Raw genomic sequence first — 14799 nt, forward strand, 5'->3', positions numbered from 1 at the left:
AGGACTCTGCTTCAGTATTTAAGGACTCTGCTGCATTATTTAAGGACGTTGTTGCATTATTTAAGGACTCTGCTGCATTATTTAAGGACTTTACTGCATTATTTAAGGACTCTGCTGCATTATTTAAGGACTTTGTTGCATTATTTAAGGACTCTGCTGCATTAGTTAAGTACTTTGCTGCATTATTTAAGGACTCTGCTGCATTATTTAACGACGTTGTTGCATTATTTAAGAACTGTGCTGCATTATTTAAGGACTTTGCTCCATTATTTAAGGACTATGCTGCATTATTTAATGACTTTGCTGAAGCATTTGAGGACTCTGCTGCATTATTAGAGGACTCTGCTGCATTATTTAAGGACTTGCTGCATTATTTAATGACTTTGTTGGATTTTTTAAGGACTCTGCTGCATTATTTAAGGAATTTGCTGCTATATTAAAGGACTCTGCTTCAGTATTTATGGACTCTGCTGCGGTATTTAAGGACTCTGCTGCATTATTTAAGGACTCTGCTGCATTATTTAAGGACTTTGCTGCATTATTTAAGGAATCTGCTGCATTATTTAAGGACTTTGTTGCATTATCTAAGGACTCTGTTGCATTATTGAAGGACTTTGCTGCAATATTTAAGGACTCTGCTTCTATATTTAAGGACTCTGCTGCATTATTTAAGGACTTTGATGCATTATTTAAGGACTCTGCTGCATTATTTAAGGACTTTGCTGCATTATTTATGGACTCTGCTGCATTATTTAAGGACTTTGCTGCAATATTTAAGGACTCTGCTTCAGTATTTAAGGACTCTGCTGCATTATTTAAGGACTTTGTTGCATTATTTAAGGACTCTGCTGCATTATTTAAGGACTTTGCTGCATTATTTAAGGACTCTGCTGCATTATTTAAGGACTCTGCTGAAGCATTTGAGGACTCTGCTGCATTATTTAATCACTTTGCTGCGGTATTTAAGGACTATGTTGCATTATTTAAGGACTTTGTTGCATTATTTAAGGACTCTGCTGCATTAGTTAAGGACTTTGCTGCATTATTTAAGGACTCTGCTGCATTATTTAACGACGTTGTTGCATTATTTAAGAACTGTGCTGCATTATTTAAGGACTTTGCTGCATTATTTAAGGACTATGCTGCATTATTTAATGACTTTGCTGAAGCATTTGAGGACTCTGCTGCATTATTAGAGGACTCTGCTGCATTATTTAATGACTTTGTTGGATTTTTTTAAGGACTCTGCTGCATTATTTAAAGAATTTGCTGCTATATTAAAGGACTCTGCTTCAGTATTTAAGGACTCTGCTGCGGTATTTAAGGACTCTGCTGCATTATTTAAGGACTCTGCTGCATTATTTAAGGACTTTTCTGCATTATTTAAGGACTCTGCTGCATTATTTAAGGACTTTGTTGCATTATTTAAGGACTCTAATGCATTATTTAAGGACTTTGCTGCAATATTTAAGGACTCTGCTGCATTAGTTAAGGACTTTGCTGCATTATTTAAGGACTCTGCTGCATTATTTAACGACTTTACTGCATTATTTAAGGATTCTGCTGCATTATTTAAGGACTTTGTTGCATTATTTAAGGACTCTGCTGCATTACTTAAGGACTATGCTGCATTATTTAATGACTTTGCTGAAGCATTTGAGGACTCTGCTGCATTATTAGAGGACTTTGCTGCATTATTTAAGGACTTGCTGCATTATTTAATGACTTTGTTGGATTTTTTAAGGACTCTGCTGCGTTATTTAAGGAATTTGCTGCTATATTAAAGGACTCTGCTTCAGTATTTAAGGACTCTGCTGCGGTATTTAAGGACTCTGCTGCATTATTTAAGGACTCTGCTGCATTATTTAAGGACTTTGCTGCATTATTTAAGGAATCTGCTGCATTATTTAAGGACTTTGTTGCATTATCTAAGGACTCTGCTGCATTATTGAAGGACTTTGCTGCAATATTTAAGGACTCTGCTTCAGTATTTAAGGACTCTGCTGCATTATTTAAGGACTTTGTTGCATTATTTAAGGACTCTGCTGCATTATTTAAGGACTTTGTTGCATTATTTAAGGACTCTGCTGCATTATTTAAGGACTTTGCTGCAATATTTAAGGACTCTGCTTCAGTATTTAAGGACTCTGCTGCATTATTTAAGGACTTTGTTGCATTATTTAAGGACTCTGCTGCATTATTTAAGGACTTTGTTGCATTATTTAAGGACTCTGCTGCATTATTAGAGGACTTTGCTGCAATATTTAAGGACTCTGCTTCAGTATTTAAGGACTCTGCTGCATTATTTAAGGACTTTGTTGCATTATTTAAGGACTCTGCTGCATTATTTAAGCACTTTGCTGCGGTATTTAAGGACTCTGTTGCATTATTTAAGGACTTTGTTGCATTATTTAAGGACTCTGCTGCATTAGTTAAGGACTTTGCTGCATTATTTAAGGACTCTGCTGCATTATTTACCGACGTTGTTGCATTATTTAAGAACTGTGCTGCTTTATTTAAGGACTTTGCATTATTTAAGGACTATGCTGCATTATTTAATGACTTTGCTGAAGCATTTGAGGACTCTGCTGCATTATTAGAGGACTCTGCTGCATTATTTAATGACTTTGTTGGATTTTTTAAGGACTCTGCTGCATTATTTAAGGAATTTGCTGCTATATTAAAGGACTCTGCTTCAGTATTTAAGGACTCTGCTGCAGTATTTAAGGACTCTGCTGCATTATTTAAGGACTCTGCTGCATTATTTAAGGACTTTGCTGCATTATTTAAGGACTCTGCTGCATTATTTAAGGACTTTGTTGCATTATTTAAGGACTCTAATGCATTATTTAAGGACTTTGCTGCAATATTTAAGGACTCTGCTTCAGTATTTAAGGACTCTGCTGCATTATTTAAGGACGTTGTTGCATTATTTAAGGACTCTGCTGCATTATTTAAGGACTCTGCTGCATTATTTAAGGACTTTGCTGCAATATTTAAGGACTCTGCTTCAGTATTTAAGGACTCTGCTGCGGTATTTAAGGACCCTGCTGCATTATTTTAGGACTCTGCTGCATTATTTAAGGACTTTGCTGCATTATTTAAGGAATCTGCTGCATTATTTAAGGACTTTGTTGCATTATCTAAGGACTCTGCTGCATTATTGAAGGACTTTGCTGCATTATTTAAGGACTCTGCTGCATTATTTAAGGACTTTGCTGCAATGTTTAAGGACTCTGCTTCAGTATTTAAGGACTCTGCTTAAGCATTTGAGGACTCTGCTGCATTATTTAATGACTTTGCTGAAGCATTTGAGGACTCTGCTGCATTATTAGAGGACTCTGCTGCATTATTTAATGACTTTGTTGGATTTTTTAAGGACTCTGCTGCATTATTTAAGGAATTTGCTGCTATATTAAAGGACTCTGCTTCAGTATTTAAGGACTCTGCTGCGGTATTTAAGGACTCTGCTGCATTATTTAAGGACTCTGCTGCATTATTTAAGGACTTTGCTGCATTATTTAAGGAATTTGTTGCATTATTTAAGGACTCTGCTGCATTATTTAAGGACTTTGCTGCAATATTTAAGGACTCTGCTTCAGTATTTAAGGACTCTGCTGCATTATTTAAGGACGTTGTTGCATTATTTAAGGACTCTGCTGCATTATTTAAGGACTTTACTGCATTATTTAAGGACTCTGCTGCATTATTTAAGGACTTTGTTGCATTATTTAAGGACTCTGCTGCATTAGTTAAGTACTTTGCTGCATTATTTAAGGACTCTGCTGCATTATTTAACGACGTTGTTGCATTATTTAAGAACTGTGCTGCATTATTTAAGGACTTTGCTCCATTATTTAAGGACTATGCTGCATTATTTAATGACTTTGCTGAAGCATTTGAGGACTCTGCTGCATTATTAGAGGACTCTGCTGCATTATTTAAGGACTTGCTGCATTATTTAATGACTTTGTTGGATTTTTTAAGGACTCTGCTGCATTATTTAAGGAATTTGCTGCTATATTAAAGGACTCTGCTTCAGTATTTATGGACTCTGCTGCGGTATTTAAGGACTCTGCTGCATTATTTAAGGACTCTGCTGCATTATTTAAGGACTTTGCTGCATTATTTAAGGAATCTGTTGCATTATTTAAGGACTTTGTTGCATTATCTAAGGACTCTGTTGCATTATTGAAGGACTTTGCTGCAATATTTAAGGACTCTGCTTCTATATTTAAGGACTCTGCTGCATTATTTAAGGACTTTGATGCATTATTTAAGGACTCTGCTGCATTATTTAAGGACTTTGCTGCATTATTTATGGACTCTGCTGCATTATTTAAGGACTTTGCTGCAATATTTAAGGACTCTGCTTCAGTATTTAAGGACTCTGCTGCATTATTTAAGGACTTTGTTGCATTATTTAAGGACTCTGCTGCATTATTTAAGGACTTTGCTGCATTATTTAAGGACTCTGCTGCATTATTTAAGGACTCTGCTGAAGCATTTGAGGACTCTGCTGCATTATTTAATCACTTTGCTGCGGTATTTAAGGACTCTGTTGCATTATTTAAGGACTTTGTTGCATTATTTAAGGACTCTGCTGCATTAGTTAAGGACTTTGCTGCATTATTTAAGGACTCTGCTGCATTATTTAACGACGTTGTTGCATTATTTAAGAACTGTGCTGCATTATTTAAGGACTTTGCTGCATTATTTAAGGACTATGCTGCATTATTTAATGACTTTGCTGAAGCATTTGAGGACTCTGCTGCATTATTAGAGGACTCTGCTGCATTATTTAATGACTTTGTTGGATTTTTTTAAGGACTCTGCTGCATTATTTAAAGAATTTGCTGCTATATTAAAGGACTCTGCTTCAGTATTTAAGGACTCTGCTGCGGTATTTAAGGACTCTGCTGCATTATTTAAGGACTCTGCTGCATTATTTAAGGACTTTTCTGCATTATTTAAGGACTCTGCTGCATTATTTAAGGACTTTGTTGCATTATTTAAGGACTCTAATGCATTATTTAAGGACTTTGCTGCAATATTTAAGGACTCTGCTGCATTAGTTAAGGACTTTGCTGCATTATTTAAGGACTCTGCTGCATTATTTAACGACTTTACTGCATTATTTAAGGATTCTGCTGCATTATTTAAGGACTTTGTTGCATTATTTAAGGACTCTGCTGCATTAGTTAAGGACTATGCTGCATTATTTAATGACTTTGCTGAAGCATTTGAGGACTCTGCTGCATTATTAGAGGACTCTGCTGCATTATTTAAGGACTTGCTGCATTATTTAATGACTTTGTTGGATTTTTTAAGGACTCTGCTGCGTTATTTAAGGAATTTGCTGCTATATTAAAGGACTCTGCTTCAGTATTTAAGGACTCTGCTGCGGTATTTAAGGACTCTGCTGCATTATTTAAGGACTCTGCTGCATTATTTAAGGACTTTGCTGCATTATTTAAGGAATCTGCTGCATTATTTAAGGACTTTGTTGCATTATCTAAGGACTCTGCTGCATTATTGAAGGACTTTGCTGCAATATTTAAGGACTCTGCTTCAGTATTTAAGGACTCTGCTGCATTATTTAAGGACTTTGTTGCATTATTTAAGGACTCTGCTGCATTATTTAAGGACTTTGTTGCATTATTTAAGGACTCTGCTGCATTATTTAAGGACTTTGCTGCAATATTTAAGGACTCTGCTTCAGTATTTAAGGACTCTGCTGCATTATTTAAGGACTTTGTTGCATTATTTAAGGACTCTGCTGCATTATTTAAGGACTTTGTTGCATTATTTAAGGACTCTGCTGCATTATTAGAGGACTTTGCTGCAATATTTAAGGACTCTGCTTCAGTATTTAAGGACTCTGCTGCATTATTTAAGGACTTTGTTGCATTATTTAAGGACTCTGCTGCATTATTTAAGCACTTTGCTGCGGTATTTAAGGACTCTGTTGCATTATTTAAGGACTTTGTTGCATTATTTAAGGACTCTGCTGCATTAGTTAAGGACTTTGCTGCATTATTTAAGGACTCTGCTGCATTATTTACCGACGTTGTTGCATTATTTAAGAACTGTGCTGCTTTATTTAAGGACTTTGCATTATTTAAGGACTATGCTGCATTATTTAATGACTTTGCTGAAGCATTTGAGGACTCTGCTGCATTATTAGAGGACTCTGCTGCATTATTTAATGACTTTGTTGGATTTTTTAAGGACTCTGCTGCATTATTTAAGGAATTTGCTGCTATATTAAAGGACTCTGCTTCAGTATTTAAGGACTCTGCTGCAGTATTTAAGGACTCTGCTGCATTATTTAAGGACTCTGCTGCATTATTTAAGGACTTTGCTGCATTATTTAAGGACTCTGCTGCATTATTTAAGGACTTTGTTGCATTATTTAAGGACTCTAATGCATTATTTAAGGACTTTGCTGCAATATTTAAGGACTCTGCTTCAGTATTTAAGGACTCTGCTGCATTATTTAAGGACGTTGTTGCATTATTTAAGGACTCTGCTGCATTATTTAAGGACTCTGCTGCATTATTTAAGGACTTTGCTGCAATATTTAAGGACTCTGCTTCAGTATTTAAGGACTCTGCTGCGGTATTTAAGGACCCTGCTGCATTATTTTAGGACTCTGCTGCATTATTTAAGGACTTTGCTGCATTATTTAAGGAATCTGCTGCATTATTTAAGGACTTTGTTGCATTATCTAAGGACTCTGCTGCATTATTGAAGGACTTTGCTGCATTATTTAAGGACTCTGCTGCATTATTTAAGGACTTTGCTGCAATGTTTAAGGACTCTGCTTCAGTATTTAAGGACTCTGCTTAAGCATTTGAGGACTCTGCTGCATTATTTAATGACTTTGCTGAAGCATTTGAGGACTCTGCTGCATTATTAGAGGACTCTGCTGCATTATTTAATGACTTTGTTGGATTTTTTAAGGACTCTGCTGCATTATTTAAGGAATTTGCTGCTATATTAAAGGACTCTGCTTCAGTATTTAAGGACTCTGCTGCGGTATTTAAGGACTCTGCTGCATTATTTAAGGACTCTGCTGCATTATTTAAGGACTTTGCTGCATTATTTAAGGAATTTGTTGCATTATTTAAGGACTCTGCTGCATTATTTAAGGACTTTGCTGCAATATTTAAGGACTCTGCTTCAGTATTTAAGGACTCTGCTGCATTATTTAAGGACGTTGTTGCATTATTTAAGGACTCTGCTGCATTATTTAAGGACTTTACTGCATTATTTAAGGACTCTGCTGCATTATTTAAGGACTTTGTTGCATTATTTAAGGACTCTGCTGCATTAGTTAAGGACTTTGCTGCATTATTTAAGGACTCTGCTGCATTATTTAACGACGTTGTTGCATTATTTAAGAACTGTGCTGCATTATTTAAGGACTTTGCTCCATTATTTAAGGACTATGCTGCATTATTTAATGACTTTGCTGAAGCATTTGAGGACTCTGCTGCATTATTAGAGGACTCTGCTGCATTATTTAAGGACTTGCTGCAATATTTAATGACTTTGTTGGATTTTTTAAGGACTCTGCTGCATTATTTAAGGAATTTGCTGCTATATTAAAGGACTCTGCTTCAGTATTTAAGGACTCTGCTGCAGTATTTAAGGACTCTGCTGCATTATTTAAGGACTCTGCTGCATTATTTAAGGACTTTGCTGCATTATTTAAGGACTCTGCTGCATTATTTAAGGACTTTGTTGCATTATTTAAGGACTCTAATGCATTATTTAAGGACTTTGCTGCAATATTTAAGGACTCTGCTTCAGTATTTAAGGACTCTGCTGCATTATTTAAGGACGTTGTTGCATTATTTAAGGACTCTGCTGCATTATTTAAGGACTCTGCTGCATTATTTAAGGACTTTGCTGCAATATTTAAGGACTCTGCTTCAGTATTTAAGGACTCTGCTGCGGTATTTAAGGACCCTGCTGCATTATTTTAGGACTCTGCTGCATTATTTAAGGACTTTGCTGCATTATTTAAGGAATCTGCTGCATTATTTAAGGACTTTGTTGCATTATCTAAGGACTCTGCTGCATTATTGAAGGACTTTGCTGCATTATTTAAGGACTCTGCTGCATTATTTAAGGACTTTGCTGCAATGTTTAAGGACTCTGCTTCAGTATTTAAGGACTCTGCTTAAGCATTTGAGGACTCTGCTGCATTATTTAATGACTTTGCTGAAGCATTTGAGGACTCTGCTGCATTATTAGAGGACTCTGCTGCATTATTTAATGACTTTGTTGGATTTTTTAAGGACTCTGCTGCATTATTTAAGGAATTTGCTGCTATATTAAAGGACTCTGCTTCAGTATTTAAGGACTCTGCTGCGGTATTTAAGGACTCTGCTGCATTATTTAAGGACTCTGCTGCATTATTTAAGGACTTTGCTGCATTATTTAAGGAATTTGTTGCATTATTTAAGGACTCTGCTGCATTATTTAAGGACTTTGCTGCAATATTTAAGGACTCTGCTTCAGTATTTAAGGACTCTGCTGCATTATTTAAGGACGTTGTTGCATTATTTAAGGACTCTGCTGCATTATTTAAGGACTTTACTGCATTATTTAAGGACTCTGCTGCATTATTTAAGGACTTTGTTGCATTATTTAAGGACTCTGCTGCATTAGTTAAGTACTTTGCTGCATTATTTAAGGACTCTGCTGCATTATTTAACGACGTTGTTGCATTATTTAAGAACTGTGCTGCATTATTTAAGGACTTTGCTCCATTATTTAAGGACTATGCTGCATTATTTAATGACTTTGCTGAAGCATTTGAGGACTCTGCTGCATTATTAGAGGACTCTGCTGCATTATTTAATGACTTTGTTGGATTTTTTAAGGACTCTGCTGCATTATTTAAGGAATTTGCTGCTATATTAAAGGACTCTGCTTCAGTATTTAAGGACTCTGCTGCAGTATTTAAGGACTCTGCTGCATTATTTAAGGACTCTGCTGCATTATTTAAGGACTTTGCTGCATTATTTAAGGACTCTGCTGCATTATTTAAGGACTTTGTTGCATTATTTAAGGACTCTAATGCATTATTTAAGGACTTTGCTGCAATATTTAAGGACTCTGCTTCAGTATTTAAGGACTCTGCTGCATTATTTAAGGACGTTGTTGCATTATTTAAGGACTCTGCTGCATTATTTAAGGACTCTGCTGCATTATTTAAGGACTTTGCATTATTTAAGGACTATGCTGCATTATTTAATGACTTTGCTGAAGCATTTGAGGACTCTGCTGCATTATTAGAGGACTCTGCTGCATTATTTAATGACTTTGTTGGATTTTTTAAGGACTCTGCTGCATTATTTAAGGAATTTGCTGCTATATTAAAGGACTCTGCTTCAGTATTTAAGGACTCTGCTGCAGTATTTAAGGACTCTGCTGCATTATTTAAGGACTCTGCTGCATTATTTAAGGACTTTGCTGCATTATTTAAGGACTCTGCTGCATTATTTAAGGACTTTGTTGCATTATTTAAGGACTCTAATGCATTATTTAAGGACTTTGCTGCAATATTTAAGGACTCTGCTTCAGTATTTAAGGACTCTGCTGCATTATTTAAGGACGTTGTTGCATTATTTAAGGACTCTGCTGCATTATTTAAGGACTCTGCTGCATTATTTAAGGACTTTGCTGCAATATTTAAGGACTCTGCTTCAGTATTTAAGGACTCTGCTGCGGTATTTAAGGACCCTGCTGCATTATTTTAGGACTCTGCTGCATTATTTAAGGACTTTGCTGCATTATTTAAGGAATCTGCTGCATTATTTAAGGACTTTGTTGCATTATCTAAGGACTCTGCTGCATTATTGAAGGACTTTGCTGCATTATTTAAGGACTCTGCTGCATTATTTAAGGACTTTGCTGCAATGTTTAAGGACTCTGCTTCAGTATTTAAGGACTCTGCTTAAGCATTTGAGGACTCTGCTGCATTATTTAATGACTTTGCTGAAGCATTTGAGGACTCTGCTGCATTATTAGAGGACTCTGCTGCATTATTTAATGACTTTGTTGGATTTTTTAAGGACTCTGCTGCATTATTTAAGGAATTTGCTGCTATATTAAAGGACTCTGCTTCAGTATTTAAGGACTCTGCTGCGGTATTTAAGGACTCTGCTGCATTATTTAAGGACTCTGCTGCATTATTTAAGGACTTTGCTGCATTATTTAAGGAATTTGTTGCATTATTTAAGGACTCTGCTGCATTATTTAAGGACTTTGCTGCAATATTTAAGGACTCTGCTTCAGTATTTAAGGACTCTGCTGCATTATTTAAGGACGTTGTTGCATTATTTAAGGACTCTGCTGCATTATTTAAGGACTTTACTGCATTATTTAAGGACTCTGCTGCATTATTTAAGGACTTTGTTGCATTATTTAAGGACTCTGCTGCATTAGTTAAGTACTTTGCTGCATTATTTAAGGACTCTGCTGCATTATTTAACGACGTTGTTGCATTATTTAAGAACTGTGCTGCATTATTTAAGGACTTTGCTCCATTATTTAAGGACTATGCTGCATTATTTAATGACTTTGCTGAAGCATTTGAGGACTCTGCTGCATTATTAGAGGACTCTGCTGCATTATTTAAGGACTTGCTGCATTATTTAATGACTTTGTTGGATTTTTTAAGGACTCTGCTGCATTATTTAAGGAATTTGCTGCTATATTAAAGGACTCTGCTTCAGTATTTATGGACTCTGCTGCGGTATTTAAGGACTCTGCTGCATTATTTAAGGACTCTGCTGCATTATTTAAGGACTTTGCTGCATTATTTAAGGAATCTGCTGCATTATTTAAGGACTTTGTTGCATTATCTAAGGACTCTGTTGCATTATTGAAGGACTTTGCTGCAATATTTAAGGACTCTGCTTCTATATTTAAGGACTCTGCTGCATTATTTAAGGACTTTGATGCATTATTTAAGGACTCTGCTGCATTATTTAAGGACTTTGCTGCATTATTTATGGACTCTGCTGCATTATTTAAGGACTTTGCTGCAATATTTAAGGACTCTGCTTCAGTATTTAAGGACTCTGCTGCATTATTTAAGGACTTTGTTGCATTATTTAAGGACTCTGCTGCATTATTTAAGGACTTTGCTGCATTATTTAAGGACTCTGCTGCATTATTTAAGGACTCTGCTGAAGCATTTGAGGACTCTGCTGCATTATTTAATCACTTTGCTGCGGTATTTAAGGACTATGTTGCATTATTTAAGGACTTTGTTGCATTATTTAAGGACTCTGCTGCATTAGTTAAGGACTTTGCTGCATTATTTAAGGACTCTGCTGCATTATTTAACGACGTTGTTGCATTATTTAAGAACTGTGCTGCATTATTTAAGGACTTTGCTGCATTATTTAAGGACTATGCTGCATTATTTAATGACTTTGCTGAAGCATTTGAGGACTCTGCTGCATTATTAGAGGACTCTGCTGCATTATTTAATGACTTTGTTGGATTTTTTTAAGGACTCTGCTGCATTATTTAAAGAATTTGCTGCTATATTAAAGGACTCTGCTTCAGTATTTAAGGACTCTGCTGCGGTATTTAAGGACTCTGCTGCATTATTTAAGGACTCTGCTGCATTATTTAAGGACTTTTCTGCATTATTTAAGGACTCTGCTGCATTATTTAAGGACTTTGTTGCATTATTTAAGGACTCTAATGCATTATTTAAGGACTTTGCTGCAATATTTAAGGACTCTGCTGCATTAGTTAAGGACTTTGCTGCATTATTTAAGGACTCTGCTGCATTATTTAAGGACTTTGTTGCATTATTTAAGGACTCTGCTGCATTAGTTAAGGACTATGCTGCATTATTTAATGACTTTGCTGAAGCATTTGAGGACTCTGCTGCATTATTAGAGGACTCTGCTGCATTATTTAAGGACTTGCTGCATTATTTAATGACTTTGTTGGATTTTTTAAGGACTCTGCTGCGTTATTTAAGGAATTTGCTGCTATATTAAAGGACTCTGCTTCAGTATTTAAGGACTCTGCTGCGGTATTTAAGGACTCTGCTGCATTATTTAAGGACTCTGCTGCATTATTTAAGGACTTTGCTGCATTATTTAAGGAATCTGCTGCATTATTTAAGGACTTTGTTGCATTATCTAAGGACTCTGCTGCATTATTGAAGGACTTTGCTGCAATATTTAAGGACTCTGCTTCAGTATTTAAGGACTCTGCTGCATTATTTAAGGACTTTGTTGCATTATTTAAGGACTCTGCTGCATTATTTAAGGACTTTGTTGCATTATTTAAGGACTCTGCTGCATTATTTAAGGACTTTGCTGCAATATTTAAGGACTCTGCTTCAGTATTTAAGGACTCTGCTGCATTATTTAAGGACTTTGTTGCATTATTTAAGGACTCTGCTGCATTATTTAAGGACTTTGTTGCATTATTTAAGGACTCTGCTGCATTATTAGAGGACTTTGCTGCAATATTTAAGGACTCTGCTTCAGTATTTAAGGACTCTGCTGCATTATTTAAGGACTTTGTTGCATTATTTAAGGACTCTGCTGCATTATTTAAGCACTTTGCTGCGGTATTTAAGGACTCTGTTGCATTATTTAAGGACTTTGTTGCATTATTTAAGGACTCTGCTGCATTAGTTAAGGACTTTGCTGCATTATTTAAGGACTCTGCTGCATTATTTACCGACGTTGTTGCATTATTTAAGAACTGTGCTGCTTTATTTAAGGACTTTGCATTATTTAAGGACTATGCTGCATTATTTAATGACTTTGCTGAAGCATTTGAGGACTCTGCTGCATTATTAGAGGACTCTGCTGCATTATTTAATGACTTTGTTGGATTTTTTAAGGACTCTGCTGCATTATTTAAGGAATTTGCTGCTATATTAAAGGACTCTGCTTCAGTATTTAAGGACTCTGCTGCAGTATTTAAGGACTCTGCTGCATTATTTAAGGACTCTGCTGCATTATTTAAGGACTTTGCTGCATTATTTAAGGACTCTGCTGCATTATTTAAGGACTTTGTTGCATTATTTAAGGACTCTAATGCATTATTTAAGGACTTTGCTGCAATATTTAAGGACTCTGCTTCAGTATTTAAGGACTCTGCTGCATTATTTAAGGACGTTGTTGCATTATTTAAGGACTCTGCTGCATTATTTAAGGACTCTGCTGCATTATTTAAGGACTTTGCTGCAATATTTAAGGACTCTGCTTCAGTATTTAAGGACTCTGCTGCGGTATTTAAGGACCCTGCTGCATTATTTTAGGACTCTGCTGCATTATTTAAGGACTTTGCTGCATTATTTAAGGAATCTGCTGCATTATTTAAGGACTTTGTTGCATTATCTAAGGACTCTGCTGCATTATTGAAGGACTTTGCTGCATTATTTAAGGACTCTGCTGCATTATTTAAGGACTTTGCTGCAATGTTTAAGGACTCTGCTTCAGTATTTAAGGACTCTGCTTAAGCATTTGAGGACTCTGCTGCATTATTTAATGACTTTGCTGAAGCATTTGAGGACTCTGCTGCATTATTAGAGGACTCTGCTGCATTATTTAATGACTTTGTTGGATTTTTTAAGGACTCTGCTGCATTATTTAAGGAATTTGCTGCTATATTAAAGGACTCTGCTTCAGTATTTAAGGACTCTGCTGCGGTATTTAAGGACTCTGCTGCATTATTTAAGGACTCTGCTGCATTATTTAAGGACTTTGCTGCATTATTTAAGGAATTTGTTGCATTATTTAAGGACTCTGCTGCATTATTTAAGGACTTTGCTGCAATATTTAAGGACTCTGCTTCAGTATTTAAGGACTCTGCTGCATTATTTAAGGACGTTGTTGCATTATTTAAGGACTCTGCTGCATTATTTAAGGACTTTACTGCATTATTTAAGGACTCTGCTGCATTATTTAAGGACTTTGTTGCATTATTTAAGGACTCTGCTGCATTAGTTAAGTACTTTGCTGCATTATTTAAGGACTCTGCTGCATTATTTAACGACGTTGTTGCATTATTTAAGAACTGTGCTGCATTATTTAAGGACTTTGCTCCATTATTTAAGGACTATGCTGCATTATTTAATGACTTTGCTGAAGCATTTGAGGACTCTGCTGCATTATTAGAGGACTCTGCTGCATTATTTAAGGACTTGCTGCATTATTTAATGACTTTGTTGGATTTTTTAAGGACTCTGCTGCATTATTTAAGGAATTTGCTGCTATATTAAAGGACTCTGCTTCAGTATTTATGGACTCTGCTGCGGTATTTAAGGACTCTGCTGCATTATTTAAGGACTCTGCTGCATTATTTAAGGACTTTGCTGCATTATTTAAGGAATCTGCTGCATTATTTAAGGACTTTGTTGCATTATCTAAGGACTCTGTTGCATTATTGAAGGACTTTGCTGCAATATTTAAGGACTCTGCTTCTATATTTAAGGACTCTGCTGCATTATTTAAGGACTTTGATGCATTATTTAAGGACTCTGCTGCATTATTTAAGGACTTTGCTGCATTATTTATGGACTCTGCTGCATTATTTAAGGACTTTGCTGCAATATTTAAGGACTCTGCTTCAGTATTTAAGGACTCTGCTGCATTATTTAAGGACTTTGTTGCATTATTTAAGGACTCTGCTGCATTATTTAAGGACTTTGCTGCATTATTTAAGGACTCTGCTGCATTATTTAAGGACTCTGCTGAAGCATTTGAGGACTCTGCTGCATTATTTAATCACTTTGCT

The sequence above is a fragment of the Phyllobates terribilis genome, unplaced genomic scaffold (genome assembly GCF_046119375.1).
Source record: "Phyllobates terribilis strain yellow unplaced genomic scaffold, ASM4611937v1 Scaffold_80__1_contigs__length_6766528, whole genome shotgun sequence".
Lineage (NCBI taxonomy): Eukaryota > Metazoa > Chordata > Amphibia > Anura > Dendrobatidae > Phyllobates > Phyllobates terribilis.